Genomic DNA, 27403 nt, shown 5'->3' on the forward strand with positions numbered 1-27403 from the left:
TCTACAGCAGTGTGGTAACATCCACGTCTCCTTCTATCTGCTATTGTGAATTCGTCAAATGGTTTGACCTGTGGATCTGCGGCAGCTGTCAACTCTGATGAGTCCTACATGCTTTTATATTTTGGAAAACTAGGTGTTAGGCATCGAATTTCCCCCACTGCACAGGGGGGATCTCAAGCCATGTCCTCTCTGCATTCCTGCACTCTCTGCATTCCTCTGTGGCCGCAGAGGTTCCTGCTCAGCAGAGGCGTCAGTCCAGGCATCTTGCCCAGGTTAAGGCTAGGCATCTGTTGTTCCTTCAGCCTCTGCTGTAACACCATGCTTGAGTCAGCAGCAAGCAGACGTTTCAGGGACTAAGTCCTGTATCTTGACTACTGAGCATGCCCGTGGGACAACCTCTTATTAGAGGTCGGAGGTCACATGCGCAGGTTCCATTCCTGCTCTGATTGGTCCACTACTGAGAAGCTCCTGGAAGAGTCACATGGCTGCTCGGCCATGCGCTAGTATAGACTCCTATGCTTAAGGTGTGTATGATGATGAATGCATGTATCTGGTGACTGACTCATTTGAAACCCCTACCCTTTGTTGTGCCTGTTGTTAGGGTCTAGTGGTCAGAGTCAGCGCCTGTCAGTGGCTAGGCTTTAGGCCACAGTGCTCCAGGTTAGCATCTCACGTAGCGCCATATTATGCCATCCTGCCCAAGGCACATAAGTACCGCATCTACTGCGGCGCCGAGTGCTGGTGAGTCTAGAGGGACTCCGACACTGTGTCTTGGGGCAGAGCCCTGTGACTTTACACCAGCGCTCACTTTGCCGAGCTCTGTGAGCTTAACAGGCGTCGGCATTTATATTTGGCAGAAGGGCGGCTCTGTGAGGCAACAGAGTCCTCCTCGTGCACACCGGGTGACGTTAACGCGCATGCATTCACTTATTATGCTGATATATAGTATCTGCCGTTACTTAGCTGCAGTATTCCATCTCTGCACAGTGGACCTCAGGCTGCGAATGCACCTCATTATTATTTTATTATTTGGTGCATTCCACCAGCCTAACACTAGGTGAGTGCAAACTAATAAATCTTTTGGAACTGTCATTGGATAAGACCCTATTTTGCTCTTTTCTCTCCGAGAGTGTTTTTCTAAAAGCCAGGACTTTCAACGCTACACTGTATTCATGTAGCGTGTATGAAGGTAAAAATGTTTTTGTATAGCAAGTGCGTAAAAAAATAAATAAGTAAATAAATAAATTGCAACAACATGTAAGACTGTTAGGGGCTGGCAGAATGCACCAAATAATAAAGATGGGACTTAGGTGCGTTCGCAGCCCGGGGTCCACTGTGCAGAGGTGTTAACTGCTGCTCTGTAATGGAGAACATGATATGGCAGTATAATAGAGAGACTCATGGGGTTAACCTCACAGAGCCGCACAACCACCAAATATAAATGCCATAGCCTGTTTATACTCACAGAGTTTTTGTGAGTGCTAGCGTATAGTCACAGGACTCTGCCCCTGAGACACTGGGCTAGAGTCCCTCTAGACACACTAGTGCTCGGTATTGCAGCTGTGGAGCCAGCAGGATAATAGCTGGAGTAATAGCGCACTAAGTGTACACTGCATCACTCTGGTGGATGCCACTAACCTCCCTGACTAGGGTAAAGAAAGCGCATGACTTGCGCACTGCACCAAACTGGCAGTTGCAGCTACTTACTGCAGTACTGAGTTGCGTTGTGTTGAATGGCACAATATGGCACTGAGAAAAGTGCTGTGACTTGGAGCACAGTGGCACAAGACAATGCCACTAGTAGGAGCTGACTCTAACTCGAGTGCCCTATACACATACACAACCCGAGGGAGGGAGTCATAATGAGTCAGTCACCTGTACACATGCATCCATTATCACACACTAAATAATAAATAAACAATAAGAGTCTATACTAGCACATGGCCGAGCGGCCATGCGAACCTTTTATAGATGCTTCCTTCCGGGACCTTCCTGGTGGTCCAATCCGAGCTGCTTGAGGACCTGAGCATGTGACCTCTGACCTCCAATGAGAGGTCCTCCCACGGGCATGCTCAGTAGGCTGAAAAAAGGACTTTGACTCTGGAGCTGCTCGTTGCTGGCTAGTGCGGATGGTTAAAGCTGAACCAGAGGTGAAAGCAGCAACTAACCTGACAGCACTTGCTTGCCTGAGCAAGACGCAGGGATGATGCCTTTGCTGAGCAGCCTGTGCTGCTCCTGTGCAGAGGCAGGAACCCAACGCCTAACAAAGACAAACAGTTCCTCTTAGCTATCTGCTATGTTGGGATTTTTATCGACGATCTGCCGTGGAGAACAGCAGCATCAGCTGATGTGACCGCTCTCTAGAGGCTCCAGGAATACAATGACGAGAGGTAGGTATCCTTCTGCGCTGTATTCCTCCGCCACTGTAAAAAAATAGTCCCTAGTCTCACTTTTGGCATTGCTGTGTGAGAAAGTTCCCACGCAGCTTTTGCCATAAAGTGAGACCAGTGAACTATAATAACCTCACAGTGATGCACTGCAGGAGATCGTCGTGGGACACTCGTGGTTTTCTGCGGATCAGGGAGTATATTGGTTGTTTGTTATTTTAATATTTTTTACAGATGACACTGGCTTCAGGGGATCAAAGTGACAAGTGATGGCGAGTATGTACTCTATGTTATATTTACTGTATGTCTATATGTATGTATTGTATGAATGTATTGTTTGTAGTATGTAGCATGTATGTAGCATGTATGTATGTAGCATGTTGTATGTATGTATGTAGTATGTATGTTGTATGAATGTAGTATATACTGTATGTAGTATGTATGTATTATGTAGTATGTATGTATGTTGTATGAATGTAGTATATATGTAGTATGTATGTAGTATGTATGTATGTTGTATGAATGTAGCATATATGTAGTATGTATGTATGTATTTATGTATGTTGTATGAATGTAGTATATATGTAGTATGTATGTATTATGTAGTATGTATGTATGTTGTATGAATGTAGTATATATGAAGCATGTATGTAGTATGTAGTATGTATGTATGTTGTATATATGTAGTATGTATGTAGTATGTAGTATGTATGGTTTTTTTTTACATTCAACACATTAGCCGGATGATGGGACTACTACTGTCCCATCATTGGCTAATGTGTCAATCACTGTCATTGTAGCAGGCATAGCCCGATGGGACTTGTAGTCCCATCGGACGATGCCTGCACACACACAACCCTCGGCAGACCTGCACAAACCCCCGGCAGGCCCGCACAGACACCCGGCAGGCCCGTACAGACCCCAGGCAGGCCCGCACAGACCCCCGGCAGCCCGCACAGACCCCCGGCAGGCCCGCACGGACCCCTGGCAGCCTGCACAGACCCCCGGCAGGCCCGTACAGACCCCCGGCAGGCACACACAGACCCCCCGACAGGCCTGCACAGACCCCCGGCAGCCCGCTCAGACCCCCAGCAGGCCCGCACAGACCCCCGGCAACCCGCACAGACCCCTGGCAGGCCCGCACAGACCCACGGCAGGCCCGCACAAACCGTGCATCATGATGACATCATTTCAGCAGCTAATCACAGCCATGCCATTAGTTAACATGGCTAACACAACTGGCTCATTGCAGTATGGGAACTTCTGATTCCGGTATTCGATATTGTAAAAATATTGGAACTCAGTATCGGAACTCCGATACAGCGAATATCGGCCGATACCCGATATTTGCAGTATCGGATTGCTCAACACTAGTTTTGAGGCCATACACAAATTCCTGCATGATACCGACTTTGCACAATGTCCCCTGTGAGATGATCTCAACTTTGATTGTCTGTTTAAAGTTTGGCTGGTCATCGAACACTTCAACAAAAAGTTTGCTGAAGAGTATGTGCCCCAAAGGGACATCTGCGTGGATGAGTCCTTAATGAATTTTAAGGGAAGGCCCAGATTCCATCAGTACCTGACCAGCAAGAGGGCCAGGTATGGAATTTAATTTTTTAAGCTGTTTGAGAATACCTCTGGATACACGCAAAGGTTTAGAGTTTGCAAAGGGAAGGACCCCAGTATTGAACTCCCGGAATGTTCCCATGTCCTGGGAGTGAGAAAATTGTGTGGGATATGGTGCACCCACTGTTGGATAATGGTTATCACCTCTACACAGATAACTTTTATACCAGCATCCCATTTGTCAAATCCCTCTCTGCGCGAGGTACCGCAGCCTGCGATACTGTCTGCAAAAATCCGAGAGGCTTCCCAAAAACATTACTTGGGCAGATGCTTAGAAGAGGTGACAGCAGAGCCCATTGTAGCAACCACCTGCTGGTGGTCAAGTACAAGGACAAGAGGGAAGTCTTTTTTCTTGATCACCATACACAGTGATGGCAGTGCCTTCAGCACTGTACAAGGTACCTCTGTACTGGTCAGCAAACCGGACTATGTGCTTGGGTGCAACAAAAATATGGGGGGGCGTTGATCTCTTTGATCAACTCATCCAGCCATACAGTGCTTTGAGAAAGGCCAAGGAGTGGTGCAAAAAGCTGGCAGTGCACATCGTACAAATAGCAATGCTCAATGCTTTCCTGCTGTCACGATGTGCAGGTCAGACCACTTTGTCGTACCTTCAGATACAGGAGGTAGTGATTAATATTTGGAAAGCAGGAAGGCCCCAACACTTCTGGAACTGAAGGTACTCAAATTGTACAAGGTCAGCATTTCCTGGGGGAGGTCCCGCAAACTGTAAAAAAAGGAAAGTCGCAAAAGAGGTGCCATGTGTGTTACAAAAGGGGAATACGCAAATACTCCATTCATGAATGTGACACCTGCCCTGACAAACCTGGCCTGTGTATGAAAGATTGAGTCAAACTGTACCACACCTCCATGCACTACTAATTTACTTGAATTTACATACCAGGAAGCAGTAGATTACTTCCAAAAAGGGGACACTTGTTGGACATTGCCACGGTTTAGAAAACCTACAAAAGACAAAATGAGAAAAACCATGCTATGATTAAATAAATAAAAAGCTTTTATTTGCTTTTCATTTATTTAATTACAGCAAGGTTTTTCTCATTTTGTCTTTTGCAGGTTTTGTATGCTTTATGACCAATGTGAACAAGCGTTTATATGCTGCATGTATACCAACTCAAACCAAGCTTAGTTTTTGTGTTTTTTTATTGCCACTGTTTAGGCACTTCTAGATAAGTTCCTTGCGGGGTCTAGTTTCCAAAATGGGGTCAGTTGTGGGGCATTTCCACTGTTTAGGCACATCAGGGGCTCTGGAAACGCGACATGACGCCCGCAGATCATTCCATCAAAGCCTGCATTCCAAACCGTCACTACTTCCCATCTGAGCCTCTATATGTGCCCAAACAGTAGTTTTCTCCCAAATATGGGGTATCCGCATACTCAGGACAATTTGGACAATGACTTTAAGGGTCCAATTTCCCCTGTTACCCTTGGGAAAATAAATAATTGGGGACTAAAAATCATGTTTGTGAAAAAAATATGATTTTTTATTTTCACGCCATGGCGTTATAAACTTCTGTGAAACACTTGGGGGTTCAAAGTGCTTACCACACATCTAGATAAGTTCCTTGGGGGTCTAGATTCCAAAATGGGGTCACTTGTGGGGGTTTCCACTGTTTAGGCACATCAGGGGCTCTCCAAACGCGACATGGCGTCCTATCTCAATTCCAGCCAATTTTGGTTTGAAAAAGTCAATCGGTGCTCCTTCCATTCCGAGCCCTGTCGTGCTCCCAAACAGCATTTTTTTCCACATATGGGGTATCAACTTACTCAGGAAAAATTTCACAACTTTATCTGTCCATTTTCTCCTTTTAGCCTTGTGAAAATAAAAAAAGTTACTAAATAATCATTTTTGTGACTAAAAAGTTAATTGTTCATTTTTTCCTTCCACGTTGCTCCTGTGAAACACTTGAATGGTTAATAAACTTTGTGAATGTGGTTGTGATCAGCTTGAGGGGTGCAGATTTTAGGACGGTGTCACTTTTGTTTTTTTTCTGCCATATAGACCCCTCAAAGTGACTTCAAATGTGAAGTGGCTCCTAAAAAAATGGTTTTGTAAATTTTGTTGTAAACATGAGAAATCGCTGGTCAAATTTTAACCCTTGTAACTTCTTAACAAAAAAATTTGCTTCCAAAATTGTGCTGATGTAAAGTAGACAAGTGGGAAATGTTATTTATTAACTGTTTTGTCTGGCATATTTCTTTGTTTTAAGGGCATACAAATTCAAAGTTTAAAAATTGCAAAATTTTCCAAATTTTCACCAAATTTCCATTTTTTGCACAAATTTTGCAAGTTATATTGAAGGAATTTTATCACTAACATGAAGTACAATATCTCATGAAAAAACATTCTCAGAATCACAAAGATCTGTTGAAGCGTTCCAGAGTTATTACCTCATAAAGGGACAGTGGTCAGAATTGTTAAAATTTGTGCGTTCATTAATGTGCAAACCACCCTGGGGAGTAAAGGGGCTAAATACCCAATTAAGATAAATCATAAAAAATGAATGTACATATATTGGTAATATTTTCAATATATTCATTAATGTGGTACATTTAGAAATGTACAAAGCATATGCTATAATATCATTAATGGCAGAGTTGTGATTTTAATTATTCTTATGAATGAAGAGGCCAGTGGGCTTTTTTTTAACTATCCTGCACAATTTCCTTTAGTACTTTGAGCAGGGAAATATCAAAGGGTTGAATTGAGCTCAAATGGGAGACTATACTGTAAATTTCTGAGCAGTTGACAACCATGAAAAATTGTGAGAGATACAATGTTTAATCAGCATCTTCAACCAGGGGATCATGGGTATACAGATATAAAGATTGCCACAATCAGAAAGTGATGGCATGACTTAGCGATATGCCTTTTTATGATGGGGAAACACTTCTAATGCAGATTTCCTATTAGTGATTACAAGACCACCTGTTTTATCTCTGTTATCAATTGTTACTAGAAAAATTCAGAAATGCAGAGTCATCACAGAAGTCATGATGACAGTATTATTAAATGTGATAGAATCTTGGCAGGGCTAGAACTACAATGATTACCATTATCATGTACACATTTACACATGAAATTTCAGACTTTTGGCAGGAAAACTTAATGCTAAGCTTAAGATTTTCAGTGATTCTTAAGTGGGAGTCACACATAGCAATCTCGCTAGCGAGATCGCTGCTGAGTCACAACTTTTGTGACACCAGCGAGATCGCTGTGTGTGACAGCGATCAGCGACCGGCCCCCCTGCCGGTATCGCTTATCGCTGCAAGAAACCTCTGGACATATTTTTTGTCGCTGGTCTCCCGCTGGCCAGCATGCATCACTGCGCGTGACATGCGGGAGACCAGCGATTAGCTGTAAAAAATAATTAAAAAAATATTGTTATTCTCACCTTCCGACGTCCTTCGCAGCCATCCTGCCTCTCTCCGCGCTCCCGGTCCCAGTGATCCTTTGCACGAATGACCGTGACATTCTTGCGGTCATTCTCACAAAGGATTACTGGGACTGGAGCGTGGAGAGACGTAGGATGGCTGTGCGGGACGTTGGAAGGTGAGAATAACAATGTTTTTTATTTTAATTCTATTTTTTACAGGGATATGGCATCAGCGCTAACGAACACAGCGATGCCGGGCGCTCGGCATCGCTGTGCTGATCGCTGGTGAAGCTGTCTGTGTGACAGCTCACCAGCGATCACATAGCGCCTTACCAGCGATCCTGACATGTTTATATCGTTGTCGGGATCGCTGGTAAGTCGCTCTGTGTGACTCCAGCTTTATTGTGCTCAGTTCAGCCAAGGAAAAAGCATGTTAATAGGATTAGGTGCTTTAGCTGTTAATATTGTCTACATCGGAACTAGAATAGTGTTCGAAATTTTGGCAATAGTTTTTAGCTGTTTTTTTTCACATGATCATGACCGTTTTTACTTTTCAATGGAGCTGTATTTGGGAAATGAGTATATAAAAAAGTGTAATTCTGGTGGTGTTTTTTGTAATTTTTTGACAGTCATTGTGAGACTAACAGGCATCTTTGTAAAACATATGTCTTTGTCCACCATATATTAAATCATTAGCACTTAAGATTAAGTCACAAGGGTCAATGGGTGACAGAAAGAGCACCTACCCTCTTTCTAACTACCTATATAATGCAGTTGCTATTGACTGATGTATTTAATGTTTTCTTATATGCCTGTTGCATGCTTGAATGTCAGACACAGACAGAAGCTCATGAGTAGATATTTTTAATAGATTATAGATTATATTATTATAGATTAATAGATAATAGATTTATTTGAGTGGAATTGAGTTCTACTTGAATTTTACAATAATCCGTACTCTACAGAGCACAGATTTTGTATAATTTACTAAGCTTGATAGCAGTATAGCATCCAGCTGGCCCTAATGTTCATCTCACCGCTCACCTTTCCAACTGCCCCAATGAGCACCGACCGATCCTGTATTCTTCTTGTTTTCATCACCACGAACCTCATTACTTTAGGGTGGTACTTAAAACTGCGACCAGGTCTCTGAGATCACTGTACACCATAAAGTCAGGGCACACATCACAATATCATGACATCATGACCTTATGATGTACAGGGAAATCCAAGACCTGGTCATTGCCGGAAATTCCAGCCTGTAGTGACACGGTACATAATGGCGGAAATAAAAGATGTAGAGGAACAGATTGTGGGAAGCAGGGTGGCTATGACAATGCAAATCATATTTCCTGAGAAAATACACGCAATTTAGCAAATTTGAATCTCACCAGATCCACTAATTTCTAATCACAGGACAACTCTTGTGTATTAACAGTAATTGTAATTAATAGTAAAAAAGCTGCATAGAAAATAATTTTTGCTGCTTTTTATTGCGTTTTTATGTTTTTTTCCTTTCATTAGAATGGGTGAAAAAAAACTGAAATAATTGACTTGCTGTAGATTTAAAACTATCAAATCTACAAGGAACATATGGTTGACATTACAGAAATCTCATTTACTTTGCTGGGACAGAAAGGCTACATTCCACAATGAGCTTTAGGCTGGAGGCACACTTGCGAGAAACTCGCATGAGTCCCACATCTCAATACCCGGCACTGCTAGCAGTGGAGAATGCTGAGAGTTGTATTCAACTATTAACAGCAAGGGCAGGCAGCAGCTGATGGGAGTTCACCATGGGAACTGCATTGAAGTAACTGATCTGAACTGCAGTGACTTTTTCTGAGGTCACCGCAGTTCAGCTTGGCTGGGATCGCAGCCTCAGTGACTCGTAGAAACCTTGATGATGTCACCACTGGTCACTGACGCTGTGCTCGCAGCATCTCATTCCCCAGTGGTTCTCAGCCTGGACCATCATATCTTGGCACTATCTAGGTTGCAAACTGTTTATCCCCAAGACATGGATTATGGTGTGGGACAGAATGACAGACAGGTGAGGGATATGGTTATTTTTTATTTTTGTTTTATTACAGGAGACAAGTACTTCAATGGAATGGGCTTTAAGTGAGTAAAACTGTTATATTTAATTAAAAAATGAAAAGTGTGTTTTGTTTTTATTTCAAATAAAAGACTTACAATACAACTATAGGATTAGTAAAGGAGAGGATTATAGACACATCTCCATTATTAAACCATGAGCTTTATGTTACTGGGCAATGCAAAGGTGACATCAACTCCTCAAATATGACCCCACTTGCCACCACCACAGGGCAAGTGGTAAGAGCCAGGCAAAGCACCAGAATTGGCTCATTTAAGACATGCATACTCAATAGATTCGCCTTTTCTGGGCAACTGCTATTTTTAAGCTGACCTCTTGCCAGCCTAAGAATACCAGTCCCCAGCTCTGTGCTTTAGCAAAGCTTGTCATCAAAAATGGGGGGATGCCATGGTGCTTTTTAAATTATTTATTTAAATAATTAAAAAAACAGCATGGGGACCCCTCTATTCTTGAAAACCAGCCTTGCTAACGCTGACAGTTGAGGGTTGCAGCCTGGAGTTGTCATTTTTACCTGGCTGGTTATCAAAAGTAGAGAGGAATTCAAGTCTATTTTTTTACTTGCTTATTAATAGCGCAGGCTCCGGCTGTTGAATTTTCCCATCAATCATTACCTGGTCTTGCTGTCATCAGTTGAATACAATTCTCAAAATTCTCCCCTGCTAGCGGTGATTGCAGCGCGAGCAGGAGAGAATGATGACAGCGGTTTCCCTCTCAGTGCAAACTGTAACGTTGATTCCAAGTGCTGATATGTGTCACACTGATGACACATGGAAGTTATCTATGTGTCTTTAGTGTGCACATATATGGGACATTTTGTGGCCCCGTGTTGCTGTTTAAAAAACTATGTCAGTCTGCTTTGCTCACAGACACATAGACTGTGGAAACACTGATATGTGCGCATACCCATACACTTGAATGGGTCTACTTGTGTAAAGGGTCCGTCACACTAAGCGAGATCGCTAGCGATATCGCTTAAGCGTCACCGATTTTGTGATGCAGCAGCGATATTGCTAGTGATATCGCTATGTGTGATACTTACCTCCGACCGGCTCCCCCTGCTGATTATCGCTGATCACACTAGAACGTCCTGGGCCGTTTCTCGTCGGCGACTTCCTGCCGGGCTTTCTGCTGGTGCTGATGAGCGACACGTGGACATGGGCAGGAGGATGTCTTCATCCCGCATCTGACAGGTTAAGTAACGACTGCCGACCGCTGCTATGTCACTGGTGAGATCTGCCTGTTTGGCAGCTCACTAGCGACCACGTAGCGATGCACCAGCGATCCTGACCGGGTCGTATCGTTTTCAGGATCGCTGGTGCATCGCTAAGTGTGACAGTACTTTAAGTGTCTAAGGTAAGTGAGAAAACTGTCACCACACCTACTGGACACACTGACCTCTGAAGGAACTTTTAGGCACCATGCAATTGGGATATTTAAAAATATAGTTGATTAATCACACACTAAATCGATATGTGCCAGCATGCTTTTCATAAAGATGAAGTGTAATCTACTTCAATTTTCTATGTAGTGGACCACATTAAAAAAAGGAAAAGAATAAATACACATTATACATCTTTAACCTAAATAAAGCCTGCCTAAAATTTAAGACCCCATTTTTATCTCTTATGGTTTAAAAAAATGTAGCTTTATTTGAAACAAACAGATCAGAACTACAATGTTCATCTCAAAAATGCAGTGCACAAGAAATATTCTCTTCATAAAATAGCTCAGCAGCCAACACACTGGTTGTTTGTCAGATACTATTCAGTCAGCAAGCTCAATGTCAATACAAAAGCACAAAACATCTTCTACGGCTTGCAGAAGAATGGAAAACAAATCACCCATTAATTCATGCATTAACACTTTCATGTCAATATTGTAAAAATGAATGCTATTCATATATGTCAGTATTGTGCATGTTCTATACATCTTGCTAAGTGGAATGGTGTCTGGTCTTAGTTGAAGAAAACATTTGTACTCAAGGTTATCTCAATTTTTCACACAATGCCAGTTTTCAAGCTTTCCATTAGTACACAGAAAAAAAAGTCCAATCTTACTAATCTTGCCCTTTTTACATTTTCTTACATATATACATACTGTATATTCTGAACACATTTCTTTTATTTTTCTGTCAACATAGCAATGTGAGGGCTTTTTAAGAGTAGAGTTGAAGCTCTGAATAGCAGCATTTATTATAAACTAGCTGAAGAGCCAGGCGTTACCTGGGCATAGTAACCAACTGTGGTTAGTTATAACAAATTATAATGATTATATTGCACATAAAAACATTTCACATCATATATTCAACACTACAGATTTGCAACACAAATTAACTAAACGATTACCCAAGTATTGATAGTATTATATTTTCAACTAATTCAAGAATCTTTTGATAAACAACATTTTTGGTTTTTCCTTTCGGTGCAAAGATGAACAGATTTTTGGCAGTTCCAACTCTTGAACAGATCACGTAAAGTTGACCATGAGAAAAGCAAGGAGATTGCAAATCGATCCCTACTACTTTCAAGGGCTGTCCCTGAGCATTGTTAATGGACAATGCAAATGCCAGTCGAAGTGGAAACTGTAGGCGTTTAAAATCCTCTCCTTTGGCACATCCTGTTGCTGAGCTGTGTATCTAATCCTCTCCTGTGTGATACTGACTGCTGAGCAATGTATCTAATCCTGTCCTGTGTGATACTGTTTGCTGAGCTGTGTAGCTAAACCTATCCTGTGGGATACTGTCTGCTGAGCCATGTATCTAATCCTATCCTGTATGTTACTGTCTGCTGAGCTGTGTATCTAGTCCTATCCTGTGTGATACTGACTGTTGAGCTGTGTATCTAATCCTCCCCTGTGTGATACTGTCTGCTGAGCCGTGTATCTAATTCTACACTGTGTGTTACTGTCTGCTGAACCCTCTATCTAATCCTCTCCTGTGTGATACTGTCTGCTGAGCTGTGTATCTAATCCTATCCTGTGTGATACTGACTGCTGAGCTGTGTATCTAATCCTAACTTGCGTGATACTGTCTGCTGAGCCTTGTATCTAATCCTATCCTGTGTGTTACTGTCTGCTGAAACCTGTATCTAATCCTATCCTGCGTGATACTGCCTGCTGAGCCATGTATCTAATCCTATCCTGTATGTTACTGTCTGCTGAGCTGTGTATCTAATCCTCCCCTGTGTGATACTGTCTGCTGAGCCGTGTATCTAATCCTACCCTGTGTGTTACTGTCTGTTGAACCCTCTATCTAATCCTCTCCTGTGTGATGCTGTCTGCTGAGCTGTGTATCTAATCCTATCCTGTGTGATACTGACTGCAGAGCTGTCTATCTAATCCTAACTTGCGTGATACTGTCTGCTGAGTCTTGTATCTAATCCTATCCTGTGTGTTACTGTCTGCTGAAACCTGTATCTAATCCTCTCCTTTGTGATACTGTCTGCTGAGCCGTGCATCTAATCCTATTCAGTGTGATACAGTCTGCTGAGCTGTGTATCTAATTCTATCCTATATGATACGGTCTGCTGTGTACCTAGTCCTATCCTGTGTGATACTGACTGCTGAGCCCTGTATCTAATCCTATCTTGTGTGATACAGTCTACTGAGCTGTGTATCTAATCTTATCCTGTGTGATATTGTCTGCTGAGCCGTGTATCTAATCATATCCTGTGTAATAATGTCTGCTGAGCCATGTATGAGCCATGTATCTAATCCTATCCTGTGTGATACTGACTGCTGAGCCATGTATCTAATCCTGTCCTGTGTGATACTGTTTGCTGAGCTGTGTAGCTAAACCTATCCTGTGGGATACTGTCTGCTGAGCCATGTATCTAATCCTATCCTGTATGTTACTGTATGCTGAGCTGTGTATCTAGTCCTATCCTGTGTGATACTGACTGTTGAGCTGTGTATCTAATCCTCCCCTGTGTGTTACTGTCTGCTGAACCCTCTATCTAATCCTCTCCTGTGTGTTACTGTCTGCTGAACCCTCTATCTAATCCTCTCCTGTGTGATACTGTCTGCTGAGCTGTGTATCTAATCCTATCCTGTGTGATACTGACTGCTGAGCTGTGTATCTAATCCTAACTTGCTTGATACTGTCTGCTGAGCCATGTATCTAATCCTATCCTGTATGTTACTGTATGCTGAGCTGTGTATCTAGTCCTATCCTGTGTGATACTGACTGTTGAGCTGTGTATCTAATCCTCCCCTGTGTGTTACTGTCTGCTGAACCCTCTATCTAATCCTATCCTGTGTGATACTGACTGCTGAGCCATGTATCTAATCCTGTCCTGTGTGATACTGTTTGCTGAGCTGTGTATCTAATCCTATCCTGTGTGTTACTGTCTGCTGAAACCTGTATCTAATCCTATCCTGTGTGATACTGCCTGCTGAGCCATGTATCTAATCCTATCCTGTATGTTACTGTCTGCTGAGCTGTGTATCTAATCCTCCCCTGTGTGTTACTGTCTGCTGAAACCTGTATCTAATCTTCTCCTTTGTGATACTGTCTGCTGAGCCATGCATCTAATCCTATTCAGTGTGATACAGTCTGCTGAGCTGTGTATCTAATTCTATCCTATATGATACGGTCTGCTGTGTACCTAGTCCTATCCTGTGTGATACTGACTGCTGAGCCCTGTATCTAATCCTATCTTGTGTGATACAGTCTACTGAGCTGTGTATCTAATCTTATCCTGTGTGATATTGTCTGCTGAGCCGTGTATCTAATCATACCCTGTGTGATACTGTCTGCTGAGCCATGTATGAGCCATGTATCTAATCCTATCCTGTGTGATAGTCTGCTGACCTGTGTATCTAATCCTATCCTGTGTGATACTGACTGCTGACCTGTGTATCTAATCCTATCCTGTGTGATACTGACTGCTGAGCTGTGTATCTAATTTTATCCTGTGTGACACAGTCTGCTGACCTGTGTATCTGATCCTCTCCTGTGTGATACTGACTGCTGAGCCGTGTATCTAATCCTATCCTGTGTGTTACTGTCTGCTGAAACCTGTATCTAATCCTCTCCTTTGTGGTACTGTCTGCTGAGCCGTGCATCTAATCCTATTCAGTGTGATACAGTCTGCTGAGCTGTGTATCTAATTCTATCCTATATGATACGGTCTGCTGTGTACCTAGTACTATCCTGTGTGATACTGACTGCTGAGCCCTGTATCTAATCCTATCTTGTGTGATACAGTCTACTGAGCTGTGTATCTAATCTTATCCTGTGTGATATTGTCTGCTGAGCCGTGTATCTAATCATATCCTGTGTGATACTGTCTGCTGAGCCATGTATGAGCCATGTATCTAATCCTGTCCTGTATGTTACTGTATGCTGAGCTGTGTATCTAGTCCTATCCTGTGTGATACTGACTGTTGAGCTGTGTATCTAATCCTCCCCTGTGTGTTACTGTCTGCTGAACCCTCTATCTAATCCTCTCCTGTGTGATACTGTCTGCTGAGCTGTGTATCTAATCCTATCCTGTGTGATACTGACTGCTGAGCTGTGTATCTAATCCTAACTTGCGTGATACTGTCTGCTGAGCCTTGTATCTAATCCTATCCTGTGTGTTACTGTCTGCTGAAACCTGTATCTAATCCTCTCCTTTGTGATACTGTCTGCTGAGCCATGCATCTAATCCTATTCAGTGTGATACAGTCTGCTGAGCTGTGTATCTAATTCTATCCTATATGATACGGTCTGCTGTGTACCTAGTCCTATCCTGTGTGATACTGACTGCTGAGCCCTGTATCTAATCCTATCTTGTGTGATACAGTCTACTGAGCTGTGTATCTAATCTTATCCTGTGTGATATTGTCTGCTGAGCCGTGTATCTAATCATATCCTGTGTGATACTGACTGCTGACCTGTGTATCTAATCCTATCCTGTGTGATACTGACTGCTGAGCTGTGTATCTAATTTTATCCTGTGTGACACAGTCTGCTGACCTGTGTATCTGATCCTCTCCTGTGTGATACTGACTGCTGAGCCGTGTATCTAATCCTATCCTATATATATATATATATATATATATATATAGATTAAAATGTGCTGAAAAACTTTAAAAAATAAGCGACATAAAATTATTTTTTGCTTCTTTTTTTGTGTGGTTTTTACAGCATTTATTGGATGGTAGCAATGTACTGGGCACATGATCTTCAATATATTTTTTTACTTAAGTGATGGAAAAAAATAGGATGTTTGCAAAAAAATTTTGGATTTTGTCACGACTTTTTGAGATCCATAATGTTTTTAATTTTTCTGTCAATGTACTGTGTTAACGTGAGGTTTTATATGCTACAGTATTGAGTGTACATATTTGTCACCTATGAAGCCTGGCATGTTGCTGGGCTTCATAGACCTACCAAGATGACAGCCATGGGGGGCTTTCAGCAGGCCCCCTAAGTGCTGTGTACGCCAATTAGTGACCTATGATTGTGTGATTGATGGACATTGAGAGCAACATCTCACTGTTATTAAAGACAGTGTAGCACAAACATCATCTGCCATATTTGGAGCGGACTCGACTTTTGAGCTCAGATAGGAATTTACTTTACATGCTGTATACTCAAACAATGATCATTAACACAATTCAGGTAGGCATCGACTAAAGTAAACTATTTTACAGTTTTGAAAATATTCTAAAAGAGAGTAACAAAAAGAAATTTAAATTTTTATTCGGAATTGTATATACATTCACTGTTAGTTCTCCAATAACCAGCCTTTTAGTGGGCACTCCCTCTGGCATCCTCCATTAATCATTGTTCAATTCCGTAATTGTCCTAATGATAGAGGGCAGCAGAGAACGCTTGATGACAAAAAGGTAGTAGTGTGGTGGGTTCAGCCAGCATGATCCCCATAGGCTGTGATCTTTGAAAGAAAACAATACCATTAAGTATGCAAAGAACTTCAAATTCTCTTGTTGACTACAAGTAATAAGAGATGGGCAAATTTATTTTAGCTTTTCTCAAATTTTACAAGAATCTAGAACATACAGATTCTTTGTAGCTTGTTCCGCACAAATACTACAAAATGACAGCCATCTATGACCACCATCTTGGTGAACAGTAAAGGGCTGGCAAAAGTTTAAAAAAAAAAACTTACCTCATGGTTCACGTGTCAAACCACTCCTGCTGCTCCCAACTTGCTGTCTAGTCCTCTGCGCCTCTGTTGCACTTCTGGGCCAGTAATCACTCTAGTAGGGGAATGACGGCTTTAAGCAGGTCCCAAAGTTCAACATGCATGCTCCAGGCCCTAGTAGTGGCCGGGAGACCAAGCCTAGAGTGGACATCATGCTGGAGATGCAAAGCAATGTTGACACGGAAGACCAGACAGATGGTACGGAGCAGCTGGGGCAGCCAAAGAGGTGAGCCGTTGAGGTGAGTATAAGTAGGTTTTTAACTTTACATTTATTATTCTCATGGATCTGGATACCAGAGAGTATAATAAGGAACATTTAATTCACAGAGAATAGCTTCTCTGAAAATCAGATTTCCTGGATAAATTTGTGCAAACAGGCAAATGTGAATATTGCCTGTTCTGCTCATTTCTACAAGTAATCCTCTGGCTCCTGTGATTTAATCAGCAAAATACCTGATCATAAGGGCTCATGCAGATGACTGTATTTGTAATACAAGTGCAATCTGACAAGACATCGGATTGCATTCAGATGAATGTGAATTTATAAGGCCTTATACACGTCAGATTTATTCCTCGAACAGACTTTGTCCTAGGAAAGAAAAAATCACAACATGCTCGATTTGCAAATGATATTTAGGCCCCACTTGACCATGCAAATCAATGAGTCCAAGGAAAAAGGGGACTTTATTCCGATGATACCAGAGCGCAGTACAATTTTTCAAGGGCTGACAGAATGATGAAGATGGAGATTTTTTTTTCCAGTGTTTGAGCAGCATGTGCCTAGCATAATCAATCCAATTCTCTTGAATGAGAGAAAATACAATGGTGACCCTAGTCTATCACTGTGTTTAAATCTAGCCTAATAGTGCTGTCAGAAATTTTTCCAGACTTGGTACATTTGGATTCATCTGAGAATGGACAGAATAACTAAAACATTATTATTAGATGTATTATCGTTATCAAATGCAAAATAACATGAAAGCATAAAAGCTATAATTATGACTTTGCAGATTGTTATTGTGCCTAGGTAATAACCTGAATGTAATTCCAGCAGATACATGATATAGTTTATTAATCCATTCTAGGGATAAAATGCAGACAGTAAAATAAAATGTTCAAAAAATTCTGTGCAGCTTCTCTCCTGTGATGATTTGGAAAACGATGTAGAATTAAATAAAAAAAATCATTGTATCCTTACAACTACAATCAATGATGTAGAATTTACAGATAAACAGCTTAATGAAGCCTCCAATGAACATTGGGGTATTGTCTGATAATAAAGCATTCCCGAGTCATGAATATGAATCCTCCTGGAAATCTTTGTCTGAAAGCTTCCTGGATATTTGAGAGTTAGCATCTATGAAACAAGCCACTTTGTAATAAATTGTACACTACATTTCTGAACTTATAGAGGAATGACAGTTACTTAGTTTCCCTTTGCCTGTCCAGTTGGAATTTCTTTGCTAGGCAGTGGAGGGAAAACTTCTGTGATAATGCACCATTGAGTGAAGGGTGGATTGTTAATATAAGGTACTAGCTGAAGAACCCGGCACTGCCCGGGCATAGTAACTAACTGTGGTTAGTTATAGCAAATTATAATTATCCTCCATCCCATAGTCCCGTGCCCATATACCCATCATACATATCCACGATCCCATAGGCCCGTGCCCATATACCCATCATACATATCCTCCATCCCATAGTCGAGTGCCCATATACCCATCATACATCCTTCATCCCATAGTCCCGTGCCTATATACCCATCATACATATCCTCCATCCCATAGTCCCGTGCCCATATACCCATCATACATATCCGCCATCCCATAGTCCCGTGCCCATATACCCGTCATGCATATCCTCCATCCCATAGTCGAGTGTCCATATACCCATCATACATATCCGCCATCCCATAGTCCCGTGCCCATATACCCATCATACATATCCTCCATCCCATAGTCCCGTGCCCATATACATATCCGCCATCCCATAGTCCCGTGCCCATATACCCATCATACATATCCTCCATCCCATAGTCCAGTGCCCATATACCCATCACACATCCTCCATCCCATAATCAACCATTATGACATCATAATGAGCGGCGGTAGGGCTTGCAACCTATGATGACATCAGCGTCGCCATGGCAACCATTGTGACATCATAATGAGGGGCGGGGCTTGATACGCACACACTGTTTCCCCAGTATGCAAATAGGGGCATTATGACATCATAATGAGGGGCGGGGCTTGACGCCACACACTTTTTCCCCAGTATGTAGATAGGGGCAAAATTGTTTGGTGAACTGAAACACGCGGGGTTAAAATTTCACCTCACAACATAGCCTATGATGCTCTCAGGGTCCAGACGTGTGACTGTGCCAAATTTTGTGGCTGTAGCTGCGACGGTGCGGATGCCTATCCCGGACATACACACATACATACACACATACACACATACATACAAACATAAGAACACACATATACACTTTGAGCTTTATATATTAGATATGATAATATTAAAACAGTGTTTCTGGTTAGAGACAGATATTAGTGTTTTCTGTTTTAAGTAAGAACATGAACTTATTTGGCTGGGACATTTAGCCCTTTGACATTGTAGGAGAACTATTACTATCCACTGAGTTTTATTTAGCTTTTACTGTTTAAACATAAGATGACTTCCCTCTTATCACTGCAAGCCGAGAAGGCACAGTCTTTCCAAATACAGAAACCTCCCGGTGAAATTATGCTTGTCATGGCAAACCCCTCATATTAGAGGAGACCAGAGACTGCAACTTTTCATTTTGTATAAGTTTTGCATTTTTTGCATCGCTGATTCTTGTTATGATTGTCTATGCTTTTAAAAGCGACCAGTATTTTGCCATATTTTATTGCTACCTAAATTCATCATATTACTTCATAGTATACATCAAAATATAAATGAGATATAAAAATCAAAAGTCCCATTAAAAATATAAATATTGGCTTTTCTAAAATATGCTTGAACAGTGGCTTAATAATGTTGGAGGGTGTAGCCACGATTGGGCCTGTGTAGTCAATAGCCCCTCTAACGCCAGCATCATTTTGCTGATCATGCATCTAGAGGCCAGCAGCTCGTGGTACATGCTGTCACAGCCATGTGCGGCCACTCTCCCCCTACACCAAATATAGAGGAGGAAGAAGACACTCGCAAAATCTGGGGATCCTTGACGTTTGGATTGCGAGCTTATCTGTCTTGGCCAAAATAGTAACTAATACCCCATGTAGTTTTATCTTTTTGCACTTTTTATCATTTTTGCAGAATGCAGCTGGGCCTCTTTATGTTGGCTTGTGTTTTTTTCTGTGTGATGCATGTATATAGTGCACCTGCTAATACTATGGGCGTGATCAATAGGCTGTTCAGACACTTTGCACCTCACTGAGTGACTGATGTCCTATGCAAGCCTTATCTGTGTGCATTTTTCCTATTAAGCAGCCATCTCCTCTTTCTTTTGGATACTGGCTGTCTTTATCAGTGGGTTGCACCTGTGCTGCCCCAAGCCTTTATCAATTGAGGCCTACTGCATCCTGCTAGTGCATCAGTCAGGATTTGTTGAGTCTACCTTTCATATGTAAGTTTTTTGAATTTTTTCTTATGTTAGCTGTTCAGATTTAGTGTTAGGGATTCGCAAAATCTGGGGATCCTTGACGTTTGGATTGCGAGCTTATCTGTCTTGGCCAAAATAGTAACTAATACCCCATGTTTTTTTATCTTTTTGCACTTTTAAACATTTTTGCAGGATGCAGCTGGGTCTCTTTATGTTGGCTTGTGATTTTTTCTGTGTGATGCATGTATATAGTGCAGAGCAACCCACCTGCTAATACTATGGGCGTGATCAATAAGCTGTTCAGACACTTTGCATTAAAAGTGAAGCACGATAGGATTTTGTGTGGTAATCTGCTAGTTAAAAAAATTAAAAATCTGATGTGGGATTTGAAGCCACAATTTCCTATTCCATAAACCAGTTGCTTAACCAGTCAGCCAACAGCTCAACAGGCTGTTTAAGGATCCTTTTTCTTCCCTTATGAAATGAACCACGCAAGTACTGTATCTGAAAAGCATTTTGATGTTTGATTTTTGATAGTAGTCAAGTGTCAGACATCAGGTATCAGGCATCAGGTATCAGACATCAGGTATCAGGCATCAGGTATCAGACATCAGGTATCAGGTATCAGACATCAGGCATCAGACATCAGGTATCAGGTATCAGACATCAGGCATCAGTTATCAGTTATCAGGCATCAGGTATCAGGTATCAGACATCAGGTATCAGACATCAGGTATCAGGCATCAGGTATCAGGTATCAGGTATCAGGTATCAGACATCGGGTATCAGACATCAGGCATCAGACATCAGGCATCAGACATCAGGTATCAGGTATCAGACATCAGGCATCAGGTATCAGGTATCAGACATCAGGTATCAGACATCAGGTATCAGACATCAGGTATCAGAATCAGACAGAGTATTTCTGATGTTTGATTTTGATATATGATTATGTCCTAAAATGGACACTGTATACAGGAACTTGGCTGGACTTAGCCTGAACTTGTATACAGGATCCCCGTGCTGCAGGACTATAACAGCAAGACTCTCAACAACCCTGGGAATGGCACCTGGCGGATGCCGCAGGACCTTGCAGCCGCTTAGTTAAGCCCGTCCCGTGCAAGGGGTGAGTATGGGACAAGTGGTTCTCCAAGCTGGAGTACATTTATGTTTTTCCCTTATTTTCTGTTAACCTGCTGTTTGCAAAGTGACATTAGACTGTAAGCTTGTGTGTTGCCTCGTTACTGCAACCCTCCCATTACCTACAAGAACGAACTGAGAATTTTTTTGCATTACTCACCACGTTGACATGAATCTTGCAAGCCCTTTATTTCACCTTTTGCGGTACGTTGAAAATGCTGTAAAGACATTCAGTTTTAATAGTGGGCAATTTTTGAATTAATAGTGACGAAATCCTCTCTGGTGCAGTTAATTTCTTCTTTGTTGGGATATATACACTACCGTGTAAAAGTTTAGGGTCACTTAGAAATTTCCTTATTTTTGAAAGAAAAGTACAGTTTTTTCCATTGAAGCGAACATTAAATGATTCAGAAATACACTCTATACATTGTTAATGTGGTAAATAACAATTCTAGCTGCAAACGTCTGGTTTGTAATGCAATATCTTCATAGGTGTATAGAGGCCCATTTCCAACAACCATCACTCCAGTGTTCTTATGGTACTTTGTGTTTGCTAACTGTGTAATAAGGTTAATGGATGTTAAAATACCCTTGAAAACCAAGTATGTTAGCACAGCTGAAAACAGTTTGGATGATTAGAGAATCTATAAACCTGACCTTCCTTTGAGCTAGTTGAGAATCTGAAGCATTACATTTGTTGGTTCCATTACACTCTCAAAATGGCCAGAAAAAAAGAACTTTCATGTGAAACTCGACAGTCTATTCTTGTTCTTAGAAATGGAGGCTATTCCAATCGAGAAATTGCCAAGAAACTGAAGATTTCCTAAAACAGTGTGTACTACTCCCTTCAGAGGAGAGCACAAAAAGGCTCTAACCAGAGTAGAAAAGTAGAAAGAGAAGTGGGAGGCCCTGCTGCACAACTGAGCAACAAGACAAGTACATTAGAGTCTGTAGTTTGAGAAATTGATGACTCACAGATCCTCAACTGTCAGCTTCATTAAATAGTACACGCAAAACGCAAGTGTCAACATCTACAGTGAAGAGGTGACTCCAGGATGCTTCAGGGTAGAGTGGCAAAGAAAAAGCCATATCTGAGACTGGCTAATAAAAGGAAAAGATTAATATGGGCAAAAGAACACAGACATTGGACAGAGGAAGATTGGAAAAAAGTGTTATGGACAGACAAATCCAAGTTTGAGGTGTTTGGATCACACAGAAGAACATTTGTGAGATGCAGAACAGCTGAAAAGATGCTGAAAGAGTGCCTGACACCATCTGCCAAGCATGGTGGAGGTAATGTGATGGTCTAGGGTTGCTTTGGTGCTGGTAAAGTGGAAGATTTGTACAAGGTATAAGGGATTTTGAATATGGAAGGCTATCACTTCATTTTGCAATGCCATGCCATACCATGTGGACGGAGCTCGATTGGAGCCAATTTCATCCTACAACTGGACAGTGACCCAAAGCACACCTCCAACTTATGCAAGAACTATTTAGGGAAGAATCAGGTAGCTGGTATTCTATCTATAATGGAGTGGCCAGTGCAGTCACCGGATCTCAATCCCATTGAGTTGTTGTGGGAGCAGCTTGACTATATGGTACACAAAAAGTGCCCATCGAGCCAAACCAACTTGTGGGAGGGGCTTCTGGAAGCATGGGGTGAAATTTCTCCAGATTACCTTAACAAATTAACTTCTAGAATGCCCAAGGTCTACAATGCTGTAATTGCTGCAAAGGGAGCATTCTTTGACGAAAACAAAGTTTGAAGGAGAAAATTATTATTTCAAATAAAAAAATTTTTTTCGAACCTTGTTAATGTCTGGACTAGATTTTCAATTCATTTGGCAACTCATTTGATTAATAAAAGTATGAGTTTTCATGGAAAACACAAAATTGTCTGGGTGACCCCAAAATTTGGATCGGTAGTGTATATATATATATATATATTTATATAATATATATTACAGCCATCACAGAGAACATTACTACCAGAAGGTGCCAGGGCAGGAGACATTACTACGGGAATGGGAAAGGATGGAGTATATTATTACAGGAAGGGACCAGGAAGGAGGACATTATTGCAGAAGGGGACTAGGTCAGTAGAAATGGATGGACATTATTACAAGGAAGATGCCTAGATGAACACCATTATTATTTCTGACCAACATTCTAGTGGCTCAAATTTTGTAAAGTGACCTATAGGACTTTAGCTAAATCACTGTACGTGAACATTTAGTTAACAATTAGAAATAAAATTTGCCAAATTGGACCCATCTACAGTATTTGTAGATTGCAGTCTGCACACAGCACTGGAAGTTTATTAAAGTATCCCATAGTAAAATATTCCTTATACTTACTGCATGTTAACAATTGCATAACATCAATAAGTATGGATGGGCAAACCGAATGGTAAGGTTCGGCGTCCATACCGAACATCTTATAATTTTGGGGTTGATTTTATCCTTTATTTGAAATAAACACCCCACCCTATTTTACTCATTTATTACTGTAAAATTAAAAATGATAAAACACCATATTCCTCACCTATCCAACATTAATCCTTTTGTCCCACGAAGAGGCCAATTCTGCTTCATCTGGATTGCATGGCTGTGCGATGGCATGATGGGACTGCTCAGCCATAAATCAAGCAGACACTGAGCTGATTATTTGTTTCACATTTGGGATTTTACTGTGATTAATTTTTAATAGTATTAATAAAATATTTCAATTTTTTATCATTATTCTCTGGATCCCTTCTTTCAGCAATTGTTATATGTAAGTCTGAATTTTTGGTTGATATTGTTGTGAAGTGCCAGTTTCCTTTATATTATTGGACATTTTTATGAATGGTAGACACTGAGCTAAGCCTGAGAGCAAAGCTCAGTCACCTGAGGTAGCGTCACTGAGTTTACCACAGGTCACAGGTTGCGGCTCTCAGGCTCAGCTCAGTGTCTCCTGGATTCATGGATGAGCGGTCACATCCTGCCACTGCTCAGCAATGCAATCCAGATTTAGCAGAGTTGGAGCATGTCATGGGACAAATAGATTATCATTGAACAGGTGAGGAATATGTTGTTTTATTTTTTTTATTTTACATTCATAAATGGGTAAAAAATGGTGGAGATTGTTTATTTTAAAAAAAGAAAGACTTTTTTCTGTGTCTTTGTTTTTATTTAATTTTCACTATGGGGTTAGTAATGGGGTGTCTTATCTCCATTATTAACCTGTGGATTTGATGTCAGGTGACATTACAAAGGTGACTTCAACCCCACAAATATTACCCCACTTACCACCGCACCCGGACAAGTGGAAAGAGCTGGTTAAAGCACCAGAACCTGTGCATTTAATAGATTTAATTAATAATCTAATAAATAGTTGGCTGGAGGCCAATATCCGTGACTCCATCCTAGTCTGAGAATGCCAGTCCCCAACTGTCTGTTTCAGCTTCACTGGTTGCCAAAAATGGGGGGACCCATGCAGTTTTTCTAATTATTTATTTAAATAATAATAATAATAATAATAATAATAATAAATGGCATGGGGCCCCTCTATTTTTGATAACCAGCCAATATAAAGTTGACAGGTGGTGCCTGCAGCCCACAGTTGTCAGCTTTACCACCACTGGTTAGCAAAAGTAGAGGGATCCCACGTCATTTGTTTGGGTATGATTGAAAACAACGATTTTGTTAACTTTTTCCATGTTAGTTTAAAATTCATATGGATTTACTAATTATTCATAATCTATATATAAATAGTTGGATTCAATAGGAAATCACTAATGTATTTCACCTGCTTGGAAATAACTAACACTTATCATTTGCTAAGGTGTCCAGTAATTTTTAGTGTGCTCGAAGTGAAATATATTCATAACTTCAGAAGAGACATTTGCTGAAGGACATTTATTAGAGATGAGTGAACCCGAACAGGAAAGTCCGGAGTCCGTACCAAACTCCTAGCATCCATAACCGACTCCTGTCCACGGACCTTTTACTGTATGACTGGTTTCCTGTTCAAGTTCGCAGTCTAGAAAAGCTTGTTTACAGGCTGCAGCACAGCAAATCAACATGCTTTTCGACTGTGGGCACTCCAGGAGCCATAACAGCCATGCCAAGTATTAGCATGGCTCTGATTGCCCTGTACAGCTTGTGACCCGGCCTGTATAAAGGCTGAATCAAAAGCCGCGGAGACACCATCACATGTTTCTCAACGCAAGCAATGACTAGCCAGGTCTTTCACCGGGAAGGAACAACCACGGGAAGGGCAGTCTCCAATGAAGGAAACCACCTATGCCAAAACATGGTATCCATCCACAGACAGCTGTTTCGGGGTATTGCCCCTCATCAGTGTGGAGTAGGAAACTGGCTAGTAGGAGCAATGCCTAGTAAAAAGACTGCGAAAATGAGGATGAGTGACCTTATGGAGATCAACATCCAACACTGCGGAGACACCATCACATGTTTCTCAACGCAGTGATTCTAGAGCAATGCCCCCATCCCTTATGGGAAATATGCAAAAACATGTAAATCAACAGCCGCGGAGACACCATCACATGTTTCTCAACGCAAGCAATGACTAGCCAGGTCTTTCACCGGGAAGAAACAACCACGGGAAGGGCAGTCTCCAATGAAGGAAACCACCTATGCCAAAACATGGTATCCATCCACAGACAGCTGTTTCGGGGTATTGCCCCTCATCAGTGTGGAGTAGGAAACTGGCTAGTAGGAGCAATGCCTAGTAAAAAGACTGCGAAAATGAGGATGAGTGACCTCATGGAGATCAACATCCAACACTGCGGAGACACCATCACATGTTTCTCAACGCAGTGATTCTAGAGCAATGCCCCCATCCCTTATGGGAAATATGCAAAAACATGTAAATCAACAGCCACGGAGACACCATCACATGTTTCTCAACGCAAGCAATGACTAGCCAGGTCTTTCACCGGGAAGGAACAACCACGGGAAGGGCAGTCTCCAATGAAGGAAACCACCTATGATGGTGTCTCCGCGGCTGTTGATTTACATGTTTTTGCATATTTCCCATAAGGGATGGGGGCATTGCTCTAGAATCACTGCGTTGAGAAACATGTGATGGTGTCTCCGCAGTGTTGGATGTTGATCTCCATGAGGTCACTCATCCTCATTTTCGCAGTCTTTTTACTAGGCATTGCTCCGACTAGCCAGTTTCCTACTCCACACTGATGAGGGGCAATACCCCGAAACAGCTGTCTGTGGATGGATACCATGTTTTGGCATAGGTGGTTTCCATCATTGGAGACTGCCCTTCCCGTGGTTGTTCCTTCCCGGTGAAAGACCTGGCTAGTCATTGCTTGCGTTGAGAAACATGCGATGGTGTCTCCGCGGCTGTTGATTTACATGTTTTTGCATATTTCCCATAAGGGATGGGGCATTGCTCTAGAATCACTGCGTTGAGAAACATGTGATGGTGTCTCCGCAGTGTTGGATGTTGATCTCCATGAGGTCACTCATCCTCATTTTCGCAGTCTTTTTACTAGGCATTGCTCCTACTATCCAGTTTCCTACTCCACACTGATGAGGGGCAATACCCCGAAACAGCTGTCTGTGGATGGATACCATGTTTTGGCATAGGTGGTTTCCTTCATTGGAGACTGCCCTTCCCGTGGTTGTTCCTTCCCGGTGAAAGACCTGGCTAGTCATTGCTTGCGTTGAGAAACATGTGATGGTGTCTCCGCGGCTGTTGATTTACATGTTTTTGCATATTTCCCATAAGGGATGGGGGCATTGCTCTAGAATCACTGCATTGAGAAACATGTGATGGTGTCTCCGCAGTGTTGGATGTTGATCTCCATGAGGTCACTCATCCTCATTTTCGCAGTCTTTTTACTAGGCATTGCTCCTACTAGCCAGTTTCCTACTCCACACTGATGAGGGGCAATACCCCGAAACAGCTGTCTGTGGATGGATACCATGTTTTGGCATAGGTGGTTTCCTTCATTGGAGACTGCCCTTCCC

This window comes from Dendrobates tinctorius, unplaced genomic scaffold, assembly GCF_039654945.1.
Source record: "Dendrobates tinctorius isolate UK_male_01 unplaced genomic scaffold, ASM3965494v1 ptg000133l, whole genome shotgun sequence".
Taxonomy (NCBI): Eukaryota; Metazoa; Chordata; class Amphibia; order Anura; family Dendrobatidae; genus Dendrobates; species Dendrobates tinctorius.